Source organism: Nannobrachium achirus, assembly GCF_963921795.1.
Source record: "Nannobrachium achirus genome assembly, chromosome: 19".
NCBI lineage: Eukaryota > Metazoa > Chordata > Actinopteri > Myctophiformes > Myctophidae > Nannobrachium > Nannobrachium achirus.
In genome coordinates this window covers 8,630,552-8,636,768 of record NC_137826.1, presented here as the reverse complement: position 1 = coordinate 8,636,768, position 6,217 = coordinate 8,630,552, and positions in this window count along the sequence as shown.

Genomic DNA, 6,217 nt, shown 5'->3' with positions numbered 1-6,217 from the left:
TCACTCAACTTCATGAAATTCACACCACCATCACTGAATATCCACAATGAAACACTACTTAACACACAATCTTAAATGTAACCATACAAAACAGTTTAACAAATCCACACATTTCTGGGAATTTCTGGAACATTTCTGGTGCTCTTGTTCTCTAGGGAACCTGCAGTTACTGGGAAACTTTTCACCTCCATTTTACTGTCAGTCTGGGTGTAATGGCAGGATCTATGGTGTAATGGCAGGATCTATGGGAGCAAATATGAGGCAGTGCATCATAGCAGGACCAAGCTGGAACCCAGCTTCACCACCTCCCCCTGTGACTAAGCCCACAAACAAACACTTATACACCCCAGCTTCTCCAATCCCCTTAAATTCAATGCATATTCAAGATTCAGTTTACCAATCACAACAATTTCAATAGAATATAACTAAAACTGTCAACCAGAAATAGGGATAACCCAGGAAAAGTTATCGCTCTGAAAAAATAACCCAGAAATCTACCTCAACAGAAGCAACCCAGAAATTGGGTTATAGAAATAAACCATGAGTTATCTTTGTGTGTGTGTGTGTGTGTGTGTGTGTGTGTGTGTGTGTGTGTGTGTGTGTGTGTGTGTGTGTGTGTATGTGTATGTGTGGCTGTGGTGTGTGTGTGCGTGCGTGTGTGTGTGTGTGTGTGTGTGCGTGCGTGCGTGCGTGCGTGCGTGTGTGTGCGCGCGTGTGTGTGTGTTCGCCTATTCCCAAAATAGGGATGCCACGTTGAAAGTGGTTAATAAATGAATGGTATGAAAACGTTCACCTCATGTCTGTCCGTCCGTCCGTCCGTCCGTCCGTGAGTCACGCTAATCAAGTACAGTAACACACTCAGTCACTCACATTCTTCGTGGCCCTTCGCTGATTGCCTCGCTCAGTCAGCTGCGTCTCTCCGGTTTAAGGTTCAATGTGAACACTAGGCCCATTGCCGTCCCCGGATGCCCCAAATGACGCTGCATACAGTATTGTATTGGTGAAATATGAACATGTGTGTGGGGTTGTGTGCGTCTGCGCACGTGTGTCGTGTATCCACGTATGTATGCAGTATATACAGGACATCCAGATTCCCTGCCATGGAAGACCTCACCCACCCCCATAACAACCTGTTCACTGTGGAAGAGCTATCGGATCCTCAACGCTTTCACAAGTAGGCTGAGGATCAGCTTCTTCCCCCAGGCTATAGGACTGCTAAATAATGAAAAGGGATGCGGACTCCTGTCTGTTCTGGGCCGATGTTATAATCATAAGGCGGATCCGTTTTCACTTACCCTCTTTTCTTCACCTTCAAATTGGATTCTTTGTACTATAGCTGTAAAAAAAACAAATGCTTACAGTTGGGGCTATTAGTATGGCGTACGGTGAAGAGCTATAATAGAATTAAATAGGCTATATTTGAATTATATTTAATAATAATTACAGTACCTTTCATTTCATCCTCAGTCCGGAGCATATGTCACGTCACTGGAGTCCTGCTGTGATCTACATGGTGGCCTTGATGCTTTATACCTCATCAGGGCGGGGTTAGCACCTTGCTGGGGTTGTCAGGCCTGTTATGACAGCAACGTTGACAAAAGAAGGAGGAAAAAAAAGGCAGTGTCACAGGTTTTTAAATAATATTTTATTCCGTACTAGAGGCAAAATGCTCACTTGACCGGAAACCCTCTATTATATATATATATATATATATATATATATATATTATATTTAAGTATTATATACAGTATATTTCAGTGTTCCTATGTGTGCCACAGACAAAAAACCTTCAACTGAACGCAGTACTTGCGCCTCACATTTCTTATGGGCGCAAGTAATGATAATAATGATGATGATGTTGATACAACCATTGTTAATGAAAGTATGCCAAAACTGGTTTGTAAACATTTTACTTCTCTGAAATGCGGAAGGAACGAGTGCATTCTCCGCCAGCGGTGTCCGACGTGGCATCGGCGTGGCACAGACGAAAATCAGTCCATCATATCAGCTTTCGGCATACCTGTAGAGTGGCATTTAAGATGGCCCACTCAGCAGGGAGTGTTTCTGCTGTCAACTTACAGTGTTGATGGTTCAGTACCTGTGCCAAACATATCTCCATTACAAAGAGTATTTAACCACTTCTTGGACTGTCTACACCAGGCGTCTTCAACAAGGGGTCCGGGAACGCACATTAGCCGAAAATAGCAGATCTACAAGCTTGTAGATCAGCTGTTTTCGGAGAGTTGGTGTAGAGCAGGGGTAGGCAACCTTTAGGCACGGGTGCCAACATTGGCACTGGGGAGGGTGATCACTGGCACACTGGCAGAAGTCTGCCTACTTTTCAGCAAATTACATCCTGCACATAATTTTACATTCATTAAAGTTCTGAACTTTGACATGGGGAGGGAATCTGGGAGATAGCTGAGTTATTGCTCTGAGTCTAATGATCACCAGTAAGACTCCCTAATCGGGAGATAAGCGACCGTAGGTGGCTTATCTCCACAAATAGGGCAAAAATGTGTTTTTCCAAAATCTTCCTGATCCATGTTGATGACATGAGTGTAGACATGCTGTGTAGTGATATTCGTGATTTTCGGGCAAAAACTGTAGGAGCAGTGTCCAAAAATGTGTTTTAAAAATCGGCCTGAAGGTGGCACTACAATAGGGCCATGTGAGAAATGAGGGGTGGGGTCTCCGCGTTGCCTTGGCGGACGAATAGGTACCGGCCCCGGCTCTCCCGGACGCTCCTAGCCCGAGTTACGGCATTTTATGTGCGCTGCAGTGGCAGGGGGTCCTCCACTGGGGGCGCCACCACTTTTGCATCCGTTCTGGAGCACCAGGAGTCGGTGGTCCCCGGGAATTCCCCGTGAGCAGCCCCGTTGGGGTGGTCATTTGGTCATTTTTTACATCTGGGGGTCACGGGCTCCGGGGGTCCTTGGAGGTTGTAGTTTGGCAGGCAAGGAGTGTGTGTGTAAAATCTGACATGGATCGGGTCAACGGGTGCGGAGATATAAGCAGGGAAAAAGTGTGACGTGTGACGTGTGAGCACATTTGGTCATTTTTTACATCTGGGGGTCCCCCAGGGACCTGGGGGTCCCTGGGGCTCCGGGGGTCCTTGGAGGTTGTAGTTTGGCAGTCAAGGAGTGTGTGTGCAAAATGTGGCATGGATGGGGGCAACGGTTGTGGAGATATGAGCAGGGCAAAAGTGTGACGGACGGACTGACTGACTGACTGACCCACGGACAGCCGGTGGAGGTTTCTACAGTAAGTAGCTCCCTACGGTCGCAATTATAACCAGTAAGACTCCCTAATCGGGAGATAAGCGACCGTTGGTCGCTTATCTCCACAAATATCACAACCTCCACCTCTCACGTCATACGGGTAGCCATAGTTACACCTGTAATGTTGAATCTCCATATATGGAGATAACCTACGCATCACACAAAGTCTGACCTCACCAGCCCATACTTGGGCATGGACGACTTATATCTCCATATACGGAGATGGCCATATATGGAGATACGATGACATCACAGAGTCCACAGCTGATGATGTGGCGTGATGTCATACAATACACAAACAAGCCCTATATAAAGGGGCAATTCTCACCAGGGAAGAGAGCATTGCCTGGAATGTTGAATCTCCATATATGGAGATAACCTACGCATCACACAAAGTCTGACCTCACCAGCCCATACTTGGGCATGGACGACTTATATCTCCATATACGGAGATGGCCATATATGGAGATACGATGACATCACAGAGTCCACAGCTGATGATGTGGCATGATGTCATACAATAAACAAACAAGCCCTATATACTGATGCGATACGATGACATCACAGAGTCCACAGCTGATGATGTGGCGTGATGTCATACAATAAACAAACAAGCCCTATATACTGATGCGGAGATATGAGCAGGGCAAAGGTGTGACGTGTGACGTGTGACCGACCGACGGACGGACGGCCGGTGGAGGTTTTCATAGTAAACTGCTCCCTGACGGTCGCAACAATGTCCTGGCAATCAAAATATGTCTGAATTATTTGATGGGGTGTCATTGTTGACAATGACATGGCACACTGAAAACATGGCACTTCATTTAAAAAAGGTTGCTGACCTCTGGACTGTTGAGGGAAAAGGAGCAAGCCAAGTACAGAGCCAACAGTCAAGTTGACTAAATATTTTTTAAAAGGTTAAAACTGTCTGAAAATACACTTGAACGTGGATCCAACATATTCATAGAAACATGTAATTTATGTCAAACAAGTCTATGAAGCTATTTATGAAATCTATCAATAAATGTAATCTGCAACACAATTTGAGTACAGTGGGGGTCCCTGCTTCATCTCTCTCTCAGCTAAGGGGTCCTTGTCCAAAAAGACGAAGAAACCTCGTATCTCCAAGTTTCAAATGTATACATTTTTTCGCAAAGCAAAGCCCTGCTTCATCATATAAGGCCGCTGCACAAAAATAGTGAAAACAGCAGATCTACAAGCACACAACGCCCCGCGATGCGAGGCGTTGTGTGCTTGTAGATCGGCTGTTTTCACTAGTTTAAATCATTTTTAAAATGATAAATACAAAACAAATGGTTTTGGACATACAAGGTTTCCACCCGACAACGACAAAATATAACTCATGTACAATAATTGGCCCACTGGCTTGTCACTTGTCATGATCTGAAATGGCAAATCTTTGAGTAGCAACAGCGCTATAGAGAGAGATCTCTCTCTATAGCGCGCAATGAGGGCCTCTCCAACTCTTTTTCCCGGGCTGAATCAGGGGCCCAGCACGTCCCTGTGTCTAGGTCTTGTATTTCTATGTACTGTGTTCATGATATAGTTGTCATGGTTCTATGTTGTCTACCCAGCTGTATCTCATGTGTAAGCAGTCATCATGTGTATATTAGTCTTGTTCCCCAGTCAGTCCTTGTCGAGTCATTGTTTGGTGTCACTGCATTAGTTAGTTTGTATTTGTGATTTCTGTTTTGTTCAGTGTTCACCTATTGTTTAATAAAACACTGACCCAACCATGGGTTTTTGATGCACAACCTGCTTGGCTGTCCTGCTTTTGGGTCCTCACTACACCAGCGCGTGACACAATCGATGTGTAAATTGTGCATAATGGAAAATCCCTTCCCAGTCTCCTTACTTGAACATAACATGTTTGCAGGACAAACCGTTAGGGCCTTTTTCTGACCCCAGGGATCTCAAACATTGAGAGGTGAATATCGCTGGAATTCTGCTCTGCCCAGAATAGAAAATAACACCCCTCCAGCAATATCGCAGAGGCAAAAAAAAAATAACAAACAAACAGGCATGATAATTTGCCTGAGGCCCCGAGTAGAGTTTCAGGAGAGGATATTCATTCACACAAATAAAACAATGACATACTATAAAACTGTGTGTAAACTGTGTATAGTCACGGTCACAGGTCTACTATAACTGTGTAATTAACATCCACACACTGGAGTACGATATGGATGTTTACATGTGCTTTTCTTTGTGTGCCAAGGCAAAGTGGACACATGTCATTTTCATTATTATCTGTTGACCAAGGGACCGGTTAAGAAAAACCTCTCAACGGACATTGATGAACTAGAAAAAAGAGGGAGCTACTGTAGCTGCTATCTTGACTATTTAAGAGCTACATAATGAATTTGTTTTTAATCATTCCAACAACTTCAATCCTTTCAACAACCTCAATTCTTCGGTGATCGGCATGTCAGAGGACATTAACTCTATCAGAATGTAAGACTGATTTGAGCACACGTCCGAATCATGTAGAATCTATTAGAACAAACGCAACTACTCTACCAAAAACGTAGTAAGCTTCATTTACGGGAGTCTATCCCAGGTGGAATATAATTGATCCTTTTGGGTATTCAATCCATTCAAGATGAAATTATTAAATTGATTGGAATGAAAATACCCTTAGATTGATGACAGCCCTCCAAGTATCACTTTATGGTTTGAAAATGTTTTAAGGTTAATGCCCTTGTGAGAATAATTGATTATTTTGTTGTATGACTTTCTTATTTCTTATTGTATTGTCATTAAGTGATTGTGCGGTCATGCTGGTGTTTTGTGTTTCTTTGTATTTAATACAAGTTTCAAACAGAAATATGGCAGGTATAGGACAAGCCACAATGGAGAAAGTGTTTCTGTTTCCTTTAATTGGAGATACTGTGTGTTGCCTTCTATTTGCTCAC